The sequence below is a fragment of the Sinocyclocheilus rhinocerous genome, unplaced genomic scaffold (assembly GCF_001515625.1).
Source record: "Sinocyclocheilus rhinocerous isolate Xijiao unplaced genomic scaffold, SAMN03320098_v1.1 scaffold310, whole genome shotgun sequence".
Lineage (NCBI taxonomy): Eukaryota > Metazoa > Chordata > Actinopteri > Cypriniformes > Cyprinidae > Sinocyclocheilus > Sinocyclocheilus rhinocerous.
In genome coordinates, this window is record NW_015666531.1 from 226,471 (window position 1) to 252,785 (window position 26,315).

The window sequence follows — 26,315 nt, forward strand, 5'->3', positions numbered from 1 at the left end:
AGGCGCAATGATATTACGCAGCACCTGAAAATAGGCTTATTGGAAGTTACCTAGCTGGGACTATTTTCATGCGCTGCGTAATATTGGTCATTTTTGAGCGAGATGCTAACGGTCTAATCAGATTCAATGATCTATGCTAAGCTACAGCTAAAAGTGCTACCGCCAGACCCGGAGATCGGCTGAATGGATTCGAAAACAGTAAAACTCAACTGTTTAACTCTAGGGGAGTTGGAAAATTAGCCTATTTTCAAAAATAGTGGAGTGTTCCTTTAAAATTTAATTTATTTCTGTGATGTGCAGCTGTATTTTCAGCATCATTACTCCAGTCTTCAGTGTCACATGATCTTCAGAAATCATTCTAATATGCTGATTTGTTGTTAATGTTAGAAACTTAAGTTGTGCGACTTAATATTTTTTTGGACTCCTTCATTCTTTGATGAATAAAAAGTTTGAAAGAACAGCAAAGAAAGAAAGACAGAAAGAAAGAAAGAAAGACTTTTATTCAGCAAGGATATGTTAAATAGATAAAAAGCGATAGTAGTGACTTATTTTGTTATAAAATATTTCTATTTTGAATAAATGCTGCTATTTTATTCAAAATAGAAATGGCAGTGTAGCAGCAGTGTATATAATATATGTTGAGATATGCATAACATTCATGTAAAAAAACACTTTCTTTCTCTCGTTTATATGAACAGATATGGGTCGTTCTAAAACACTCACAAATCCAAGAGCACAAATTTTCACAATAAATGGGGTGTGCGTAGCGCATTTGACTGCCAAATATTGATATCTAAGACCCTAAAACTGAGAAACACATAAGCTCTTGCCATACTTGGATTTATTAGATGATTATACGAGAGTGTGTGAGAAGATTTCTTAACTAAACTCGCTGTAAAATGACTAGCTGACTACAACACGTTCTCCACCCAGAACCTGCGATTAATCCTTCATCCGCTAAATGAGGTCCAAACATATTAACATCAATGACATCAGGAGCGGCTCTGACAGGAGCACATCTCAGTGGACGTTACACTGTGAATTTCCCAGGACCGAGCGAAGAAAAAAGCTACAGGGGCGAGAAATGGGAAAAAATACAGAGCACTTCCAAAACGCCCTGCACAAACTCATTTTCCAGAAGCTAAACTTATATAATCGGGAGAAAAACGCTCTGTATTCTCAGTGTGGTGTCATAAAAATGTGCGAAAACTCTTAGGACACTGCAGCTCTGTTCCAGCAATCTGCCTACGGAAACAGCATTTCAAGGCATCTTATAAATGTGCTGCAATCAGTGGTATTTTAGTATCACTGAGATACTATCAAAGTTTTTGTTATTATTTTGAATTAGATTTCATTTTTATGTTTTACTTTCACTTTAATTTTTGTTAAAGTTTTTGAAATATTTTTGTTAGTTTTTAGTTTTTTTTAATATGCCTATATTATTTATTTTAAAGTTTTAATTGATTTAGTTTTAGTTATTTTAGTACTTCAATTTAAACTAAATGTAAATTAAAAATGTTGCCTTTGCAACTAGCTGAAATATAATAAGTTAACTTAAAGGGGTCATAGGATGCTACATGCACTTTTACAAGTTGTTGAACTGAAATGTGTGTTGGCAGTCAACCACCCTATAATGATAAAAATCCACCCAGTGTTTTTTTTTAATCTGGTTAAATGTTTTCCACTTTTTCAAATCGAGCCGATCTCAGATGCCTGTCTGTGTGACGTCACACAGACAGGCCCCTCCCACCATAGTTTGATTGACAGTAGCGTTTCAGCACAGACTGGACTGGCGTCTTACCTTAGCTCCGCCCTGAGTGACTGTCATCAGTCCGCCATTGTTTCACCGCTAAAGTAAACAGTCTCTCTGAGAGCAGCTTGGAAGAGAGGGGCGGGGTCAGCAGAGCTCATTAACATTTAAAGGAAAATGCTACAAAAACGGCTTGATCTGAAAAGAGTAAAAAAGGTGTTTTTTACACTACCATTGAGAAATTTTAACCAAACTATGTTACAGACTTTTCATTAAGACTCTAAAGAATCATATTAACTTGTGGAAAATGGGCATCCTATGACCCCTTTAAAGGTTTTTTTATATTTTGTTTCAGTTTCTTTTATTTCAGGTGACATTTTTTTAATGGTTTTAGTTTCAGGTTCAGGTTTATTTGTGAACTGCATTGCAACAAGCTCATTTAATAAAACCAAAAATGTCAGTAAGACCTTTTATTAATCAAGGATGCATTCATTTGATCAAAAGTGACAATAAAGACATTTATAATGTTTCAAAAGATTTCTATTTCAAATAAATGCCGTTCTTTTGAATTTGCTATTGATCAAAGAATCCTGAAAAATTAAATACATCACAGTTTCCACAAAAATATGAAGCAGCACAACTGTGATACAACATTAATAATAATCAGAAATGTTTCTTGAGCAGCAGATCAGCATATTAGAATGATTTCTGAAGATCATGTGACACTGAAGACTGGAGTAATGATGCTGAAAATTCAGCTTTGATCACAGAAATAAATTTCATTTTACAATATATTACAATAGAGAACAGTTATTTTAAATCGTAAAAATATTTCACAATTTTTACTGTATTTTTGATCAAATAAATGCAGCCTCGGTAAGCAGAGGAGTCTTTTATATACACAAAAACATTTTACCAACCCCAATTTTTTAAACAATTATGTGTACCAAAAATAAAACCGTGAAGAGTATTTGCATCCAGAGCTTGACTACTGTAATATCAAACAAACATTTGGTTCATCACAAACCATCCTGTTGCACCTGTTAAGTTCTTGCAGTAACTTTCCAAGATTTACAAGTTTGAATAAATCACTTGCTCTGCTCATTCTTAAGACTTCCTGTTGCTGTAAAACGACCATTATTTTGATGCACAATTGTATTTTTGTATAGAATGGGCAATTAATGTGGCATAAGAGTGGTGGACGACGTGAAAAGAGACGTTTCAAAGCAGAACCAGAGCCATAAAAATTTTAACAGTGTGTCAGACAATCAAGTCAGTGTTAACGTCTGAGACAGAGGGGGGGAACAGTGAATATATTGTGGCATAATGGGCTTTAAGTAGTTTTCCAAACAGCACTGAGCGAATATCCACCTCAAAGATTTATAGGAGGAACCCTAACACACTTTTGTACTAAAGAACCAAATCCAGCACCATAATGCCACTGGCTATTAGACCAAATCCAGCCCAGAGGAAACCTCGATAATTACTCTTAGTACTTGTTTTTTGTATTTTTTCAGCCCATTCTGAAGAGATTAGAGGTCTTGAAGAACGAAACACACTTAGCGATCCATTTTTCCAGTCTGTCATTGTTGTGAGGCTGCTAAATATTTGCTCTTCCCAGCTTAGGATGTAAGGATGAGAAGAGCCTCTTTGTAGCGAGAGGTCAGAGGCTTCCGATCTCCTTCCTGAGACCCAACCGGAGATCTCGGCATCTTCAACCATCACTTACACTCTTTCAATTAGTGGAAAGCTTTGACTGCTTTCAGTAAGGAACTCTTTGAAAGCGGCTTGCGCAAAAAATGCCACCACCACATCTATCAAAGTTGAGAAAGACTGCGAAGGATTCGCTGGATAGAAACGAAACAGAACGGCCTTCACTGACTAAAAACACTCAAAGTCTCCATGTTGCATTAATGCTTTCATAATAATATGCACTACTGTTCAAAAGTAAAAAAAAAAAATTAATTAGCACTTTTATTCAGCACATGCTGACACGATGAAATTGATCAAAAGCAATGGTAAAGACATTTATAAGGTTATAAAAATTTCTATTTCAAATAAAAGCTCTTCTTTAAATCATATATGATTTACGAACTTTCCAGCTGTTTTCAACATTGAAAATGATCAATGGATGACGTTTATTGAGTAAAATCAAATAAAATGTTTTTAATGGGAAAAGTCAGAATTCTGCGTTTATATCTCAACTTTTTTTCTGACTTTGTTTTCAACATTGAAAATGAGAAATGAATAATGTTTATTGAGAAAATAAATAAATGAATAAATAAATAAATGTTTTCAGAGGAAAAAAGTCAGAATACTAACTTTTTTTCTCAGGATTCAGAATCCACATTGTGAGATTACAAGTCACAATTACCTTTTTTATTTTTTCATTCCTTGGCTTCCATAGTTTTCAACATTGATAATAATCAGAAATGTTTCTTGAGCAGCAAATTAGAATGATTTCTGAAGGATCATGTGACGCTGAAGACTGGAGTAATGATGCTGAAAATTCAGCTTTGATCACAGCAATCAATTACATTTTACAATATATTCATATAGAAAACAGCTATTTTAAATTGTAATATATTTCACAATTTTTACTGTATTTTTGTTCAACTAAATGCAGCCTTGGTGAGCAGAAACAGTATTATTTTAAAAACATTAAAAAATCTTACCAACCCCAAACTTTGGAACAGTAGTGTATATACTTAGTGTTATATTAGTGCATATAAATTAAAATAATTATCATTCTTCCTCCTGTTCATGTAGTAAAAACTAGTGTGGAAAAATATGCAACAATGGCTATTTGATCAAAATGATGGTTTCTTGGATTGAAACACTCATGCAACACATCTCAACTAAATCATTTATACTTTAGTTGCAAACTTTAAGCCACTCGAGTTATTAATAACAACAAACAGTCTGAAAGCCGAGCATCATGGGATCAGTACCGCACTTCAACCCTGTCATTAAGACAATAATCAGGAGTTTTATCTGACGCCAGGGCAATCGTGAAGTTTCACAACGGCAGATGATCAAAGGACGTCCTGGTGGAGAAACGCAGGCACGCCTGAACGTCGCTGTTTGTAATCAACTCCCTACGACTGCACCGTCAACACAGCTGTTCACTCGCCTCGCAGCAAAACTCAAGACCCCTCTCGTCTCGTCTTCAGCGTGTGCATGGGTCCAATTAAATGAAAGCCTCACCTTTAATGAAACAGACCCGTGAGTCAGAAAGACTGAGACAACGACAGCAGCACGAGGAGTTCATGTTAATACTCGTGTCTCACCAAAACACGTCCAGATTATTCACTCGAAAATCAAAAGGAATAATTGTGCATAAAGAAAATAAGCCTAGTTTTTAAGAGCACTGTGACATTTGTTGTCTTTTTAGAGCTGCATTACAACTGAAATTGTATTTGTTTCATAACTGAAATACTTTGCAATATTAACTCTGTTTTTTCATTCTCATGTTTATTAATATGAATCTGTTTTGAAATAATCTGTATGGAAAATAAGGTGACGACATTATTTTAATGATGTTTAAAAATATTTTTTAATTGTTATTATCAATGGTGGTTTTTATTAGATTCTCATTACTGTAGGATTTCTTTGTTTTTTTTATTAAATCAGCAATATGTAATAAATTGGGGGCTCGTCCGGGATAAAAAAAAATCTAAAAAACATATTTAAACAAAATAAATAAAATGAAACAAATTCTACCATGATGTAGAAGTAATTTGCGATTTAAATAAAATATCTTCACATTATTACTAAAATGCGAATGAAATGTTTCTGCATTGTGGTAAAATAGGGTTAATTTTCTCATTTCTTACTGTAAATTTGTTCTTTTTTTTTCAGAATAAAATAGGACCTGGACATTTTCTCGATTCAAAAAGGCCAAGTAAGACCTTAAAAAACCTTAAAATGTTGGTTTTAATCAGAACTTTTTACATAAAGTAATATGGAAAAGGTCATCCGAACATTATCTGTCATCTGGCTTACAGTGGGGAAAATAATTATTTGATCCCCTACTGATTTTGTAAGTTTGCCCACTTACAAAGAAATGAAGGGTCTATAATTTTTTATGGTAGGTTTATTTTAACGGATAGAGAGAATATCAAGCAAAAAATCCAGAAAAAAAAACACTGTACCATGGAAAACCAGGCAAATAGATATTGGAAATGATCTGAACGAGGCCTAAATTTCTATCCTGAGCTAAACACTGCCAGAGTTACTAACTACAAATCACTGGCCAACAGGAAAAGTATGTCTATAGTGTAGAGAATTTAATTCTACTGAATCACTTCTGGTTAGAAGTTAATTAGAATTACTGACCCCAAGTATGAGCAGTGGAGTTATTCTAATGCTTTTGAGTCTTTTATGCTCACAAAGACTGCATTTATTTGATCAAAAATACAGTAAAATTGTGAAATATTTGTATGATTTAAAATAGCTGTTTTCTGTTGGAATACAATTTAAAATTTGATTTATTCCTGTGTTAAAATGCTGAATTTTCAGCATCATTACTACTTCAGTATCACATGATTCTTCAGAAATCATTCTAATATGCTGATTTGCTGCTCAAGAAACATTTCTGATTATTATCAATGTTGAAAACAGTTGTTCTGGCCAATATTTTGTGGAGACTGTGATACATTTTATTTTTCAGGATTCTTTGATGAATAGAAAGTTCAAAACAATAGCATTTAGCTATTTGAAATAGAAATGTTGTGTAGCATTATAAATGTCTTTACTGTCACTTTGATCAATTTAATGCATCTTTACTGAATAAAAGTATTATTTTCTTTAAAAAAAAAAACACCTTAATGACCTGGCTGAAACTTTTGAACCTTAGTGTTTACTTTTATATTTTTTTAAGCATTTGTTTAGATCTAGAGTTCTTTACAAACTATAATTCACAGTGGCAAATTTCAGTTAACACCTCTTTTTTTGAAAAAACAACTGTGCAAATAAAGTCTTAACTAATACAGGTCTCTTGTGGGGACCAAAAATGAGTTTAATTGGGAGAAAAAGGGGGTAAGAAAGTGTTGCACACCTCCCGGGGTTTTCAAATTCCACTTCAAGACTCTTGCATCATAATGGCGGCTCCTGCATGGGTCACGCGGCCCCAGAGAACCGGGGTCGGGGCCCCTCTGCCCATGCCTGAGCTGTTAATTAGGCTTCAAAGGGTCAAAGTGAAGATTACAGGAACTTAAAGGTCTCCTCAAAAACACAGTGACATGAAAATTCCCACAAACCAACTGATAAACACACAACCGTGTGAATCTGAGAAGTTTCTCCACATGCATTATAAATAAAAACTGAATAATTTAGAAGTTTTATAGACAAATATGTTCAAGAGGGGAAATATAAAGCCGAAAAATTGTTGCAAGTTTGATGTTTAAAGGAATAGTTCAACCAAAAATGAAAATCTTCATCAGAACAGATGCATTCCATCACTTGCTCAACAATGGATGCTCTGCAGTGAATGGGTGCCGTCAGAATGAGAGTCCAAACAGCTGATAAAAACATCACAATAATCCACAAGTAATCCACACCAGTCCAGTCCATCAGTTAACATCTGGAGAAGACAAAAGATGAAACAAATCCATCATTAAGATGTTTTTAACTCAAATACGAGTCCATAATCCATAATAACGCTTCCTCCAGTGAAAAAGTGGTCTGGTCTGAATCAGGAATCAGATCAAGCACCGTTTACAAGCCCAAACAGTTCAAAACAATTCTAAACAAATATGTGTGTGGATTTTGATGTGAGAGACAACATGAGATGGGCTTTTTCACCGTTATCATGGATTTTGACCAGAAGCAACAGTTTGAAGTTAAAAACGTCTTAATGATGGATTTGTTTCAGCTTTTGGCTTCACAAGACATTAACTGATGGACTGGAGTCCATCAGTTAATCTTGGATAGGCTAAGGGTGAGGAAATTTTCATCAAATTTTCATTTTTGGATGAAATATTCCTTTAGTAATGCAATACATACTCAACAAGTAGCACAAATATAGGGATGCCTGACTAACACTAACTGCATTCATATGTCAAATTTTGTCATCCAGTCTAAACTGCAAGACTACATTAATGCATTTTTTCCTACATAGGTACCTACTTCTTTCTTTACAACTGCATCCAAGATTCAATTGCAGATGTTTACGGCATGAAGCATGTGGTCCACATTATAGAGCCAAGTCACATCATTAGCATTTTACAGGAAAAAAAAAACACGTATGGCATTAAAAATATGAGTTTTCCAAAAAAATCATGACCAATTAGAGTTTAGGCCACATTTCTAATGTTTTTGGTCATAGATATTAAACACCAGCTGTCAAATCTGCTGAGAAGTGGATCTCAGCTAACAAGCTTAACTTCCTCGAAGAACAAAAGCAGAGAAACCATTTAACTTCTTTTTTATTTTGACGCATTTTACAGGAAAAAAAAAAACACGTATGGCATTAAAAATATGAGTTTTCCAAAAAAATCATGACCAATTAGAGTTAAGGCCACATTTCTAATGTTTTTGGTCATAGATATTAAACACCAGCTGTCAAATCTGCTGAGAAATGGATCTCAGCTAACAAGCTTAACTGCCTCGAAGAACAAAAGCAGAGAAACCATTTAACTTGCTTCTTTTGACGTTAAATAAGATCTGGCAGTCTAAATCGCATATATCCCGCTAAGAAAATATTTCAAACTCGCATCTCCCGCAGTCACAGCGCATAGCCGGCCAATTACTGCAATGAAGTCTGACGCACTGATAGTCAGCAGACGTTTCTGGAGTAGCCACATGTTTACAGAGGAGGAAAACTCATGAAAATCAAATATCTGATGCTGTTTTGATTATAGACTAATACTGTTAATATATTACAAAATATATACAGTAGGTGTCCAAGCAGTAGGGCAGAACAATATACTCAAAACATTTTATATACTATTGGTCAAAAGTTTGCAGTCTGTAAGATTTTTTTTATGTTTTTAAAAGAAATCTTTTCTGCTCAACAAGGCTGCATTTATTTGATCAGAAATACAGTAAAAACAGTAAAATTGTGAAATATTGTTTCTTTGTGAATATATATTAAACTGTAACTTATTTCTGTGATGCGCAGCTGAATTTTCAGCATCATTACTCCAGTCTTCAGTGTCACATGATCTTCAGAAATCATTCTAATATGCTGATTTGCTGCTCAAGAAACATTTCTGATTATTATCAATGTTGAACACAGTTGTGCTGCCCAATATTTTGTGGAAATTGTGATACATTTTATTTTTCAGGATTCTTTTATCCACTCATCTATTTTCATTAGGGCCGTCAAGAGGTACTGCCATGCTTTTTTTTTTTCTATTGAGCTCTCATAATTTGAACCAGGATAGGAGACAGAGAAGACAGTAAAGAAACAGAATAGAGATAGCAAAAAAAAAATAAAATGACAGAAAACAATCTTTCTGATTTTACCTTCTTGTTCTCTTTGGGGTCTCAGAGGCCATTTTAATAGCTTAGACTATTTTTTAAATTTGATGAAATGATATATATATATATATATATATATATATATATATACTTATGTTCTGAAATAGATTAAACACAATTTATTGCCAAGTATACTTTCAAAATGTGTAATGCAAAAATGTAAATATAGTACATGAAATTACAAAGACATGTTTTCCAAGAAAAAAGGATGATATTTAATAATTTTCTCTTATATGATCCAATATAACAAAACAGCAATATTTATCTACATATATATTTACTAAAACAGTTTAATATATAGAAAACTGAGATTCTCTAAATATTTTTGTGATAATTCAAACGAATCAAAGATTCAGAGTTTGGCCGTTTGAACTGATTCACAAAACAAGTCAGTCTCAACTCTCTCACACAAGGAAACTTAATGGGCAAATAAAAAACACGGTAAAAATAATTATGGTTTTCTCAATGTGGCTTAATATTATTTAGCCCAACCGGGCCAGTGATTGATGTCTGCATTGCTCCCATTCCTGAGAGAATCCATCTCTCTGGATTGACAGGAACGTTTGCCTAGTAAACAGAGACATTCCACTGACACAGAGCACACACACACACACACACACACACACACACACGCCTCGTCAGCTCAGAACCACATTACTATTTTGTTGTCCAGGCAACATAGGAAAAGAGACTGAAAGTATAAGAAAATACATTATATTATTTATTATATTAGTTATTATATTATAGGCTATTAGTTACATAATCAGTATGTGTGTGTGTGTGTGTATGTGTGTGTGTGTGTGTGTGTGTGTGTATATATATATATATATATATATTAGGACCATAATTGTAAATAAATAAATACATCAATTTTTTTATAGAAATGCAGCCTATTGTAGGACCATTAATCATTTTCAATAAATAATTAAACGAATGAACGAATGAAAGAATGAATCAATCAATCAATCAATCAATCAATCAATCAATCAATCAATCAATCAATCGAATACATTTCTACAAAACGAAGCCTGTTTTAGAATCATTAGTAATTTAAATAAATAAATGTAAATAATAAATAATTAAATAAATTCTCTTACAGATAATGAAGCCTATTTTAAGACCAAAATACTTTTAATTAATTAATTAATTAAATAGTTTTCTTACAGAAAATATAGCCTATTTTTGACCATTACTTATTCGAATAAATAAATAAATAAATAAATATCCTATTTTAGGAACAATCATTTTATTAAACAAAATTAATTAATTAACTAATTATCTCATAGAAAACTAAGACTATTTTAGAACCATTAATGATTTGAAATAAATTAATAAATTTTTTCGTACAAAATGAAGCCTAGTATCATTAATAATTTAAAACAAACAAACAAAATATATAAATATAAATAAGTTCATGTGAGTGTTGATTACCTATTCAAAGGTCACTACCACAATGCTAGGGTGTTCCGAGTCGTTGCCAGGGCGTTATTATATGGTTGCTAAGGTGTTTAACATGTTGCTATGTGATTTCCACACAGATTCAACACTGCAATTTTTACTACATTCATGCTCAAATAAACCTGTGACCAAAAGCCATGATATAAAAGTTCAAGTCATTATAAGCAAAGTATTTTAGGAAAAGAAACCATGACATGGACCGAAAAAAAAACATGAGACAGATGCTACTAAAAGACCATAAACACTTATATTTTGAGAAAATATTTTGTGTTTCCATCACATGAAGAACACTGTACAGCTGCAAACTACAGATGACAATATGAATAAAAGAGGGAACAAATGGACGTGGAACACCTGGATGTGAACGAACAAGGCTTTTTTCACACCGGAGCGGATTCACTTCATAAATTCCCTTCATTAGGAACAGCCACTCGGCTAATTGGATTTTAGGGGAAGTGAAAGAGGAAGTGGTTTGGAGCTTCAAAAAAATGTTGGAAACAAAGCTGAATTTCTTTCTAGAATTCAAGGTGAAGCTCAAAGTCAAAATGAGGTTGACTAAACAAAAATACACAGAGGTTTTCAGCGTTAAAAGGAATTGTTCACCTAAAAATGAAAATTTACTGAAAATGTCTTCACTCTCAGGCCATCCAAGATTAGGATGAGTTTGTTTCTTCATCAGATTTGGAGAAATGTAGCATTGCATCACTTGCTCACCAATGGATGCTCTGCAGTGAATTACTTCTATAGAGCTGTTTTGGCTTATAAACGCTGCTTGATCTGTGCAGATTTCTCTCCTGATTCAGACCAGAACACTTTTTCACTGGAGGAAGCGTTATTATCAGGGATGCACTTAAGTTTTTTCAGCCTGGTTCTCATAGGAACACCAGGAGATTTGGTTTGGTCCTCACACTGCACATAGCGTGACCCATTAAATATATTTTTAAAAAAATTTATAATAGTGATTATAAAATTATTGTACTTTATTTAGTTAGTTTTTTATTTAATAAAATAAACAAAATAATAAAATGTGATAATACTTAATAATTTAATACTTTAATGTTTTACAATGAAAAGGGAGTATTAAATAAAAATACAATTATTTTAATGTACACTTAAAAATGAAATCCTAATATTTACTTCTTCCTTTTTTAAATATGAATTTATCATTTTTAAACTTAATAATCAGCAAGCTTTTATTTTGGTTGGTTGCCGGCAAGTATATGCGCTGCCGATTGAAGAGCGTCAGTGAATGAAATGTCACGTTTTGCATCGTGCTTTGAAAACAGCAGGTGATAGCCTGGATTCATGCTTTCAATTCGAATAGAAATCTTATACAGTATTACAGTTTGTCGATCTAAAATGGTAATTGTTCATTAACAGCTATCAACAGCCTGTTTTTTATTTTGTTCGCACATGCGCACCTGCGTACCACTTATGTGCACCCCTGGTTTTTATGGATTGTGGACTCATAGTTTAGTTTTAAAAAACATCTTAAAAGGTTAGTTCACCCAAAAATGAAAATTAGCCCATAAATTACTCGCCCTCAAGTCATCCTAGGTGTATATGACTTTCTTCTTTCAGACGAATCCAGTCAATCAGAATTTTGGATGGCCTGAGGGTGAGTGCATTTTCAGCACATTTTCATTTTTGGGTCAACTTTAACTAACAAAGACCAGACTGTGTATCACTCATCTAAAAGCTACTAACCGCCGTGTCAGATTGATATCACAGAAGCAGCTCTGCATTAAAAGACTCACACATAAAACAGACTCATATACTGTTTCACTTACAGTCCAGGAAAATTTATTTTGTGGATGCAACAAAAGATGTTTTTCTTTCCCACATCCCACACTTGGATCGATACTGATCTTTTCCCTCTAATCGTTCAATCTGGCTTAAATTTCATAAAGCCTGGATCTGTTAGTATGCAGCAGAAGAGTGATTCAGCATTCGCTCTGGTATCACGGGACGATCAACAAGTGTCCAGAGCAAGTGAGCTCAGTCCCGTCTCTGCTGCCAAACATGAGCACATCTGAGTGTTTGCTGAATACGTCAAGAGCTCGCTGGATTCAAAGGCGGCTTTTGAAGCCTTTGAAGACACTCAAGGAAATGTTGTGTTGCATCTTTGGGGAAAATAAACAGATACTGTCACCATTTCATGCATTTGGAATATGTGAGATGGAATATTTAGGCCACTGTACGTATGGGTTGCATTTGACAGAAGTAAGTAAATGCACACATTGTAAATAAAAAAATCATTCTTATAGAAAATAAAACCTATGTTAGGGCCAGTAAAGTAAAGTAAAGTAAAATCCTACAGAAAATTAAGCCTATTTTAGGACCATTACAATTTTAAATTTTAAAAATTCTTATAGAAAATAAGCCTATTCAGGATCATTAATAATTTAAACTAAATAAATACTTCTTATAGAAAATGAAACCTATTTTATGAATCATTTTAATTAAATAAATTAATTAATATTTCTTATAAAAAGCATGTTTTAGGACCATTAACAATAAATAAATAAATACATTTCCTACAGAACTTGAAGACTATTTTAGGACCATTAATCTTTTGAAATAAATAAATAAACAAACAAATAAATACATTTCTTAAAGAAAATGAAGTGTATTTTAGGATAATTAAACATTTATAATAAAGAAAGAAATATTTGACCATTAAGCTTATTGAGGATCAGTAATCATTTTAAATAAATAAATATTTTAATATAAAATTAAGCATATAGGATAAGAGTTCAAAATAAACAAAAACAAATAAACATACAAACAAACATGTAAATAAATAAATATTTTTATTATAGAAAATGAAACCTATTTTAGAACTCAAAAAGTAATTTTGATTAAATAAATATTTCTTATATAAAAAGCATGTTTTAGGACCATTAGCAATCTAAATAAATAAATAAATTTCATACAGAACATGAAGCCTATTTTAGGACCATTAATCCTTTTAAATAAATACATACATACATTTCTTAACGAAAATGAAGCACATTTTAGGATCATTTTTAATAAATAAATAATTATTTCTTATAGACAATTAAGCTTATTTAGGATCAGTAATCATTTTAAATAAATAAATAAATATTTTTATAGATAATTAAGTATATATTAGGATTAAGGTTAAAAATAAACAAAAAACAAATAAACATACTAACAAACAAATAAATAATTAAATATTTTTCTTACAGAAAATAAAGCCTATTTTAGGACCAATATTACAATTTTGGGACAATGACATTTTTCTTTAAAAAATCTCATTGTAAATAAAAAAGGCACTATAAACTGTAAGCTGTGAAGTATTAATACCTACATTATCATGGCAGTATTTCTTGTCCTTTAATACAGTTGCATTTTGAAGTGTGTCAGACCGCAAGTTCACATGATTCACACAAGTGTGTGCTGCCACTAGAGGCGCTAAAGTGACCGTCAGTGCAAACTCTCTTCTTCTAGTGTTTTCTCTTTCAGCTCTACTGATAAAAGCGTTAAAGGGGTCATAGGATGCCCATTTTCCACAAGTTGATATGATTCTTTAGGGTCTTAATGAAAAGTCTATAACATAGTTTGGTTAAAATTTCTCAATGGTAGTGTAAAAACACCTTTTTTACCCTGTCAAAAACAAGTCAAGCCGTTTTTGTAGCATTTTCCTTTAAATGTTAATGAGCTCTGCTGACCCCGCCCCTTTCTTCCGAGCCGCTCTCTGAGGGACTGTTTACTTTAGCCGCATTCATCGTGAAACTTGCTAATTAGCACATTATTAGGAAAGGCCATTTGCAAAGATTCATTACAAAACATTATACTCACTTCTTCTGTAGATGAGGCTGGATCACGAATGATTCGCGCGAACATAGACGCATTTATGTATATCGGGGGCGCATTCCCTTCAGAAACAAATGTAATCTACTGCGAGTTCAGTGGCTCAGATGTCGGGAGTAAATGATGACTGCTGTTCATTATTACATCCAACAACAGAACACCTCAATCGCTTAGGAAGGAGTCATTCTTGTCTACATCTGCTCCAGCGGTGAAACAGAAAGGGGAAAACATTTATCCAGATTTTTTTTTAAAACACTGGGTGGATTTTTATCATTATAGGGTGGTTGTGTACACACACTGCCAACACACATTTCAGTTCAAACAACTTGTAAAAGTGCATGTAGCATCCTATGACCCCTTTAACAATGCACTGAGCGGGCATTCACATCTGCCTTATATACTACCATAAAATATATTTCTAGCCTAAGAAATGAGTGCCAGGAAAAGTACTTACTAAAGTCTGGAAAAACTAAAGAATATCAGGTCATGAAGGAGCGCTCAAGAACACAAAGCTTCAGAAATGAAACAAACCACACTGGTTAATTGAAATGTTAGAACTTCCCAGGAATAATGCATTAGTCTAAAACTAAAACCTTACACAAAACACTCGTACAGGTGAAGCTCCACAACGGCTCTGTTCACTCTCAACTGCTTGCGTGCAGAAGCACATTCGTCTTTCAGAAATCCTTTACTTTTTTCCACAATCTAAAGCCAGACTACCTAATGGATATTTTTGTAGTTAAACTAAACAACTGAAGCAGAGAAAGATCACCTTTGAGAACTTCACAGAAACTACTGAACAGATTCACTTTGACAGAAAATACAAGCCTCTGTTAACATCGCCTTTAATTAGATGTTTACATGCATCTTCGGTGTTGCTATGCAGTTGCTAGGGTGTTGCGAAGTGCATGTGGTTTCTTACTGACTCTTGAGTTGCTTTTGTTCCTCTTTTGCATGTTGCTTTGCAAGAAAAAAAGAAGAAAGAAATGCATATATAGAAAATTAAGCCTATTTTAAGACAATTAATAGATAATTAAAGATAATTAATATATTAATATATATATCTTTATTTATATATTATTGCTGTCAAACGATTAACCGTGATTAATCGCATACAAAATAAAAGTTTTTGTTTACATAATATATGTGTAGGGATGTAACGATTAACCACGAGCTGGTTGAAAATCGATTTAAATATGTGACGATTCAAATCGGTTGAGAGTTTAAAAGGTTAAACTAGTAGAGTTTATGAAGCTATTAACACGTATCAGCATTCATCCGGCTTTGCATTCATGCGTATAAGAGTATATTTCTGAAGCCTCAGCAAACACAACTCATTTCAGTACTTTTTCATTACAGACTGACTGAGAAACCCGAGCGGGACGTTTGGTCCGTGTCCGTCTTTCCAGATCTTTCCTCTGCTTAGTGTCAGGCTAATGATCTCTCCAAGCCCGTCTGCAGCCCAGCGCACAACACCAAACTCTGGCAAGATTTACTGGGGTACGAAAAGCACTCCCGACGCTGGCTAGCAAATATGACTTGCATTTGCACATTTTTCCAGTTTATCTCATTGAATTAAGGGCGCAGACTTTTGGACGCTGCAGCGAGGCCTTGAGTAGAGCCATCCGTCTTCAAGGCATCAGCTGAAAACATGATAAATGCGAACAGGTTGTGCAAGGAAGCTGAGTTTTGAGGCAGGAGGTCACAGCGGTCGCTCTCTTTCCAAAGGATCAGAGGTCCTGAAGAGATCCTGAGCTGAATTCAGTCAGGAGAACGGCTCGGAAATGTGAGCCTGGAGCACAAAACCAGTCATAAGGGTCAATTTTTCGAAATTGAGATTTATACATCATCTGAAAGCTGAATAAATAGCTTTCCATTGATGTATGGTTTGTTAGGATCAGACAATATTTGGCTGAGATACAACTATTTGAAAATCTGGAATCTGAGGGTGCAAAAAAATCTAAATATTGAGAAAATCATCTTTAAAGTTGTTCAAATGAAGTTCTTAGCAATGCATATTACTAATCAAAAATTAAGTTTTGATATATTTACGGTAGGAAATTTACAAAATATCTTCATGGAACATGATCTCTACTTAATATCCTAATGATTTTTGGCATAAAAGAAAAATCTATAATTTTGACCCATACAATGTATTTTTGGCTATTGCTACAAATATACCCCAGCGACTTAAGACTGCTTTTGTGCTCCAGGCTCACAAATAATGTTTTTGCATTTTCATCTCATGCAAAATTTAGTTTGCTGCAGGTACATTCTGACCTATAAAATGCACTTCAAAAGGCCTTTGAATTGATCAAATAATAATCAACAAAAGCAGAATGTTTATTTATAATGTCTCTGTTTTGAAAAATATTTTGGAACAGGGTTATTACAGTAAACTAAAAAATAAAATAAATGTTACTTAATAAACTTAAATAAAACAAAATATAAAATTTAACATTTTTTTATTTAACTTATTTTACCTAGTTGCCTAGGCAACATTTCTCATTTTAATTTAGTTTAACCTGATGTACTAAAATGACTAAAACTGAAATAAAAATTTATAAAAACTAAATAAAGTCATATATTTTGAAAAAATAATGACAAAAACACACATCAAAATTACTAAAACTTTAACTAAATTTTAAATGAAAACAGAAAATATAAAAATAAAATTGAAAATATGAATACAAACTATAATAGTATCTTCATTACATTAACAAAAAACACAGAATTGAGATAAAGCTTAAATAAAATATTAATATTAGATGAAAAACGTTTAAAACAAATTTGGGAAAAAAGTACTAAAATTACTAAACAGAAAAAAAATTACTAAAACTGAAATGAAAATAAAATCAAGCTAAACAGTGTAATTATAGTTCATATATATAAATATATACTAATTAAACTATAAATTGGAATTTATGTATTTATTTAAAATGATTAATGGTCCTAAATTAGGATTCAATTCTTTAAGAAAAAAAATGTATTTAATGTTTTTATTTAATAATTTCAACAATTTTTATTTAATAAAAATGTTTATGTATATTTTTATATATTTTTAATAATTTTTATTTAACAAGAAAATGTTTATTTAAAATTCTTAATTATAAATTAAAATGAAAAAAGAAAATAGTAAATAAAAGCTCATTCAAAATATGAATGAAAGCTATAACTGTAAAAAGTATTTTAGTACTAAATAACATGTTTAGCATGTTAATATCTTTATTAACATAAATAATACCAAAACAACATTAAAAAAAGTGTTTTGAAACAAATTCAATGGTATTTGGGACCCATTATACTTCAATAATGTGGGAAGCACTAACCAACCAGCTAAACCTGAGCTAAACTAAGCGAGTTTAAAGGTCCCATATTGTCAAAACTGAAATTTCCTGGCTTTTTTCATGATAACTGAGAAAAAGCAGCAGGAATCTTTCACCAATTCAAAGCCTTTGTCTCGCTCGGCTTTCATTTCTGAGGTCAGTCCACCTGGATGACATTTTTCCCATTTTTCTTCCCTCAGGGAAAGAAAATGTTTTGTAGCAATAGTCAAACAAAAACCTCCAGCCGTATTTCTCTGACAACTCAATCCAGCCTCCAGAACAAATACACAACACCTGTTTCTGCTCAACGCCCCGTTCTGTCAAACCCAGCCGCAGCAACAGCGAGAGGACCGTCTGTAATATTTCACAGAGGACTTCTGAACGCCGTCACACGCTATCGATTTCTCCCGTTCGGAGGAAGCACTGCTTCTAATGACCTCGAGCGTAAAGTCTGTGACACTGACCACGTGATACATATATATATCCATACGATGATATGATGAGTCAAAGGAAATCAGACCTGCAAACCCTACAAAAACCTGTATAGGGCTTATTATATATATTATTTACACTACCATTCAAAAGTCTGGGGGCTTTTTTAAAGAAATGAATAGTTGGAATCAGCAAGGATGCATTAAACTGATCAAATGTATGCATGAAATTTAAATGTTAGATAAAAAACTTAAACTAAATGAAAATTACAAAAATGTTGGAGCACTAAAATCACAAAACAAAACCTGAAGAAAAAATATAATTACTAAAATTGAAACTGTTGTTAGCTAAACTATAAATGGAAATTTATTTATTTATAATTATCAATAGTCCTAAAATAAGCTTCATTTTATAAGAGCTTTATTTTATATATTTATACATTTATTTATTTATACATTTAAAATGACTGAATTGCTTCATTTCCTATACTTATTTATATTTATTTGTTATTTTTTAATTAGTAATGGTCCTAAAATAGGCTTCATTTTCTAAAAGAAAACTTATTCAAAATTATTAAAGGACCTAAAATAGGCTTCATTTTCTATAAGAAAAAAAATTATAAATGTATTTAAAATTATTAATGGTATTAAAATAGGCTTCATTTTCTATTAAAAAATATTTATTTATTTATAAATTATCAGTTAAAATGAAAACGGAAAATAGTAAAAAAAAATATATAATAATAATAATAATAATAATTAATTTACAATTATTAAAGGACCTAAAATAGGCTTCATTTTCTATAAGAAAAAAAATTATAAATGTATTTAAAATTATTAATGGTATTAAAATATCAAAATATTAATAAAAGCTATAATCATATATAAAGAAGTATACATACATATAGAGAGAGATAAGAGGTCACTTTATTATATTACATATATATTAAAATATAATATATTAATATGTACGCTGCCATTCAAAAGTTTGAGATCAGTAAGATTTTTTATGTTTTTTAATGGAGTCTCTTACGCTCATCAAGACTGTATTTATTTGATCACAAATACAGGGAAAAAAACAGTAATGTAAAATATTATTGCAATTTCTAATATTGGTCTCCTATTTTAATATACTTTAAAATGTAATTTATTTCTGTGATCAAAGCTGAATTTTCAGCATCATTACTCCAGTCTTCAGTGTCACATGATCTTCAGAAATCATTCTAATATGCTGATTTATTATCAGTGCTGGAAACTGTTGCTGCTTCATATTTTTTTGGAACCTGTGATACTTTTTTCTTTGATTCTTTGATGAATGAAAAGTTAAAAAGAACAGCATTTATTCAAAATAGAAATCTTTTCTAACAATATAAGTCTTTACTATCACTTTTTATCCATTTAACACATCCTTGCCGAATAAAAGTATTAATTTCTTTAAAAAAAATGTACTGACCCCAAACCTTTGAATAGTAGTGTATATTGTAACACAAAATTTCTATTTTGAATAAACACTTATTTTTAACTTTATATCAAAGAATCCTGAAAAAAAGTACCACGTCCCAAAAAATATTATGCAGCACAACTGTTTCCAGCACTGATAATAAATCAGCATATTAGAATGATTTCTGAAGATCATGTGACACTGAAGACTGGAGTAATGATGCTGAAAATTCAGCTGCGCATCACAGAAATAAATTATATTTTAAAGTATATTAAAATAGAAAACTGTTATTTTAAAGAATTCAACAATTCCAGTAAATCTGAGTGAATTTCTGCAAGGTCGTTAATTGGGATATCATATCTAACCCTGAAATCGAACCCTCACTCGCGGTCTCCAAAAGAAAACTGTGGCTAATGACTAATTTCCTCTCGTTCTTTGCCATTTAATTGCCAGTGTTTGGGTTGCATTTGTAACTCAATCTGATGCTACCAGCCGCTACTACAAGCAAAGGTCAAAGCGACATCAGCCGGGGTCAAACCGGGGTCATCCATGAAGTCAGAAGAAAGTCACAGCATCAAACTGACATATTTTGTGGCTGATTCAATCAATTCAGTCATTCATTATCCAAACATGTATGTAAAGGGGGAAGTCGTGGCCTAATGGTTAGAGAGTCGGATTCGTAACCCAAAGGTAGGGCTGGACGATATGGCCAAAATTGATATCACGATATAAGCAGGGATTGTAGGTGGGGGGAGTGAATGTACAGCGCTCTCTTCCACCTTCAATACCATGACTGAGGTGCCCTTGAGCAAGGCACCGAACCCCCAACTGCTCCCCGGGCGCCGCAGCAAAAATGGCTGCCCACTGCTCCGGGTGTGTGTTCACGGTGTGTGTGTTCACTGCTGTGTGTGTGCACTTTGGATGGGTAAATGCAGAGCACTAATTCCAAGTATGGGTCACCATACTTGGCCACATGTCACGTCACTTTCACTTTTTTCACTTGTAAAGTGACACACATTTGGTTTTTGACCACAGACAATGTGTACAATTTAACTATTCACTCTTGGAGCCCAATTGAGATTCCAATATCTCTGGAACTGAACCGTATAGGGCTTTAGAAATGGAGATATCAAATTAAACGTTTGTTAAGAACCAGAATCTAAAAGGAAAGTAAGATAGCTTAAATGCATCTTGAGTAACAGGCATGCAAACTTTGGGAAAATGACATTTTTGTCACTCAGACAGGTATGTTCTATGCCATGGTTTTGATAGAGGGAAACAAGATACGTTTGTTTTTTAACATTATTTGTTCTTCAGACATTCCTCTTTAAAAGAAAAAAGTATCAGCTGTATGCAAAGTGACCCACATTTGGTTTCTTCACCACTGAAAGTGTGTCACATTTACTCATGGAGCCTCACTGAGATCCCCATATCTCTAAACTAAAGCATACAGGGCCTTAAAAATGGACATACCAAAAGAAATTTTTCTCAGGAAGCAACATCTAAAAAGGTATTATGATAACTTCAAAACTTCTTGAGTTACAGGTGTAAGGTCCAGCCACTTGGCCCAAGGAAGGTATCCAGTGGTGGATGAAGGTCACTTGCGTGTTCGGTCTTTTCAGCGCGCAGAGTTATTCAATTGAGGTTTAACTGAAATCTGACTCCATTTTATTATCTAATCTGACCCCATTTTAGTATTACCTCGAATTTAGGTTGAAAGGCAAATTGGTTGTTTGTCGGTCTCTAATTATTCTGACATTTGATAATTCTAGTTAACTCTTTACTCTGTATTTTAGGAGATCAAAGTATCTGAGTTTCTTTTATCCTTACACAGGCATGCAAACTTTGGAAAATACATGGTTTTGTCAATCAGTCGGGTATGTTCTACACAGTTGTTGTGATAGAGAGAAACAAGACACATTTCAAGTTGAAATTCCATTGTTCTTCAGAAATTCCTCTTTAAAACAAAAAGTATACGCTGTATGCATAGGGACCGACGTTCGATTTTTGACCACTGAAAAAGTGTCAAATGTATTCATGGAGCCACATTAAGATCCCCATTTCTCTGGAACTGAACCATACAGAGCCTTAAAAATTGGTATACCCAAAGAAATGTTTGTTAAGAACAAGAATCTAAAAGAAAATTAAGATGTCTTTAATGCATCTTGAGTTACAGGCATGCAAACCTTTGGGGGAATTTTTGAAACTGCCACTATTGGCATATAATGAAACAAAGATTGCTAAAGTCAACAGATTTTGAGCTACTGATCTCTGTGTAAAAATAACAATGATGCTGCCATCTTTCAATAGTCATTTTCCGACTTCTGTAATTTGGCTCCAAATCTCATGTGACAATCATAATTGTGACCCTACTCTACAAAACAGTGGATTATTCAGTAAATATTCATCCATGACATTTAATATTTTGGGTTTTATCACCATTTATGTTTGTGTTTCTTCAGAAAAAATATGAAAAAATTCTAAAAGGGTATTAAGATATCTTTCAGGCATGCAAACTTTGGAAAATACATGTTTTTACCAATCAGACGAGTTTGTTCTACACAGTTGTTTTGATAGAGGGAAACAAAATACATTTTAAGTTGAAAACTGATTGTTCTTCAGACATTCCTCATTAAAACAACACGTATCAGCTGTATGCATAAAGAACCACATTTAGTTTTTGACCACTGAAAATGTGTACAATTTACTCATGGAGCCACATTGAGATCCCCATATCTCTGGAACTGAACAATACAAGGCCTTAAGAATTGGTATACCAAAAGAAATGTTTGTTAAGAACCAGAATCTAAAAGAAAATCAAGATGACTTTAAAGCATTTAAATAAAAAACACCCACAAAAATGCTTTTTTCACATTTTTGAACAGTCACCACTGGCATAATGAAACAAAGATGGCTAAAGTCAACAGATTTTACTGAGAGCGCTACCAATCTCTGAGCAAAAATAACACAAAGATGCTGCCATCTTTTCTATAGTCATTTTCTGACTCCTGGAATTTGGCTCCAAAATCTCATGTGACAATCATAATTGTGACCCTCCTCTACAAAACAGTGGATTATTCAGCAGCCTAAATATTCATCCATGACATTTAATATTTTACTATTTATGTTTGTCGTTCTTCAGAAAAAAATATGAACAAAATCAAAAAATTGAGCCGAGGACGTTTCCGAAATCTGGTTGATTTGACACAAAGTGACCCAAAAGCCGGGATCTGACGACACGACACACAAAACGAGTCCTGACAACACGATTTCACACACGTTCAGGTCGAAGCTAGAAAACAGCTGGCCGTCCTTACGACCAGCGGTCAAGTGCCCTTGCAGAAGTGTCTCGAAATGGTCGTGATGAGACAACAAAGTCCTTGGCTCTGCTAATCACTCAATGCAACCATCCTTAAAGTGTATGAGGGAAAAAGTGAAAATGAGACACTTGCAAAGTGTTAAATTAAACCGTTTGTGTGTAGGTTCTTAATTATAGCATTTTAAGGAAATGCCCAACAAACTCTGCAGCAGAAGAGAAGAATGTTTGGACTTATGGATTCTGTCCCCGATCGCTTTTACAGCCTCTTATCATGAAAGCCCGGAGTTAACAGGACAACATCTGTTTTCCTTATTGATTTTTATTCCTTTTGGAACACATACTGTGCAAGCGGAAAGAGAAATCCAGCCAGTCATCGCCAGAATCAGCGCTCCGGCCAACGAAAAGGGACACGGGTGACAAATCACCAGGGCTGAATCTGGATTTTGCATTTCAAGGTCTCTGTGTTGGTTGACAGTGTTTACTGCCATCTAGGGTAAAGAGCAAATAAAAGCAAAAACACATTTGAGGCTCATATAATCAGCCCGTCTGGCAATATTTCACATTCAGACTCAGTGGTGACCAACTTCACACTTGACTTCAGCTCAGTTACACTGACTCGTACTGGACGTGATAGTAAACCGGCACCCTCTTGTGGATGAGCTCATGTGTGAATCTGACCCAAAACATGTCCAGATCACACAATTCACAAAGAAAAAACAAGAAACAATTATATTTAATACTTTTTCAAAAAAGCCTTTTGTAGAACCATTAGGAGCTTTTTCATTGCTATACTGCCATGTTAATTAAGCACATTTTCCCCCCAACCTGTAATGCTTACATATGTTTTCTCTCAATTGTACATATATATATACAGTATACACACATATATATATATATATATATACATACACACACACACACACACACACATATATATATATATAATGTATAATGTCATAAAAATGCTAAATCTTAATGGTTTTTCTTTTTTATACTTAATTTAATTTTATATAATGATAACTCAAAATATACTTTTGAGTATATACTCTTGAGTTTTGGTGAAACATGATTAAATATGAAATTATTAAACACTTACATATTTTAGAACTGAGCATAAAACAATACAATTACTATACAAATGTCCATGACTTTTTTGCAAAAGATAGTTTCTCCTTTCTTCCTTTTGAGTTTGAACCTGAATATCATGAATATGAATCTCAATATGATCTGCACATGTTTTTGACAAGTTTTTCACTCTTTGACAACAAACTTCATGATGATAATAATAAAGCTACCTGAATGTTGGGACACATGTATGTTAAAGCATGGGGGGGGCGGGCACTGCAACAGTTTTCTCTGGTGGGAAGAGTACACACACACACACACAGTCCTGCATAACAATACTGAGCAGGGCATCCCTCCTCAACAACACAACTCAACACAAGCATCTCATCCATTCACATCACTAACACACACGCCAGTACACATCCAGAGGCAGTCACACAACACACAACCTCAGAGCTCCGCGTCAAAACCAGCGAGAAACACAGCGAAACGTGCCGACGACACTGAAAAGCTGTGCCCTAAACAGTCGCACACAACAAGCTGAACACAACACAACACAGAGAGAGAAACGCGGCGTTCGCACTGATTTCCAGACGCGCCTGCGTCATAATGGACAGACAGCACGTCATAATGGATCAAAGATACAAAGTAACAGTGGCGGCGCGCCAAATGCATCTTACCTCAATGCGAGCTCGAGCGCGTCTGGCAGCCTTTTGGCGTCTGAATTCGCGGATAATGTGAGACGGGGCAGGTTGGTTGGCTGCTTGGGTGGGAAGGTGGGAAAGAACTACAGGAAGCGAGGGGCAGATCCAGAGAACATTCACTCAGGACCTGCGCAGATCAGCCGGACACGACACAACACTCGGGCCGTGTCGCAGATAACACACTACCGTACTACACGTGCCATTTTAGAAGTATGGAATATACAAAGCACAGTATGCATAGTATTTTGAATGCATTTTCTGTACTATAATTTATAAAGGTCTTTTTTTTATGTATTAGTTTACGGAATAGTGTACAGTATATACTGTGTACTGCATACTATTTTCTTTACTAATGCTACACATTGCATTTAAAAATTTGTTATAAACATTTTTTTTATTTTAGAAGTCAGCACAACCAATATTAATATAAATACTAAAATCTTTATATATTTAAGTATTAATATTTTAGACAGATCCATGTTTTTTATATTATAATTTATTATTTAGTATGAAATTTAATGCGTATAAGCTTAAAAAAAAACGAATGAAGTGTTATCAAATATATTTGTAGGAAAGTTGTATGTATGAAGGGTTTGTGTGATATTAGAAGCTAAATGTAAAAAGATTTGATTCTGCTATGACATTGTTAATAGATGATTTAAAAAATCAAAAAGATTTCATGTTTGAAAGTTTAGCCCATTACATATTAAATATTAAAAATGATAATATTCAATAGCTATAATTAATCAATTTATCCTCAGATCACAATTTTTTTTATATTTAATCAAGGTATCAATGTGCATAATAAGTCTAAAGGTCTTTGCATACTGAGTCCAAAATTCTTATCTAAAATTTTCGCATGTTAAAAAATAAATACGACCTCATGTTGTGTCAATCACGTTTACACACTGCCTCCGAAACTTCCGTCCGTCATAAAGAAAATTCGGACCAGGTTTGATTTTCTGCATTTTCACATCCATAGCAAGCATTTTGATAGGAAAGCATGACGAATACGAAAAAAAAAAAACTCATACGAAAATTTCGGACGAAAATTATTTGAGTTTTAGTTAAAAGTGTTACGAAAAAAAATTTATTTTTGAGTTTTAAAACTGGATTTTTGTATATTTTTTTGAAAACCCTGATGGCTCACTATAGACTAGGGTTATTACAGTTAATTAAAATAATACTAAAATACAATTAATTAATTGAAATAAATGTTAATTGAAGATAAAATATATTTTAAAAAAAAATTCTATTTAAATTTTTTTTATTTTAAAATTAGTTGATGTACTGAAAACTAAAATTGAAATAAAAGAATAAAAACTATGCAGACTAAACATGTGGCGGTATTCGGTAATGCAATATATCGCGGTGATGAATATGCACGATATTGTTATCGTGGGCACTTCTAAATACCGTGAATAATTATATATTACACCGTATACCGCGATAAAAGCATTAGCAATTAATCACAACATGAGAATTTGATACCAGCATAT

The 26,315-nt window shown here is 33.1% G+C and overlaps 1 protein-coding gene across 1 annotated transcript in view; it reads right to left on the reverse strand.

Moving 5' to 3' along the window:
* Positions 1 to 25,021, reverse strand: part of disp1 (dispatched homolog 1 (Drosophila)) — a 60,456-nt gene extending 35,435 nt beyond the window's left edge. The window contains exon 1 of the mRNA XM_016543847.1: positions 24,793 to 25,021. The gene's annotated coding sequence lies outside the window, so the exon portion shown is untranslated. The remainder of the gene's footprint in view (positions 1 to 24,792) is intronic.
* Positions 25,022 to 26,315: the final 1,294 nt, after the last annotated feature.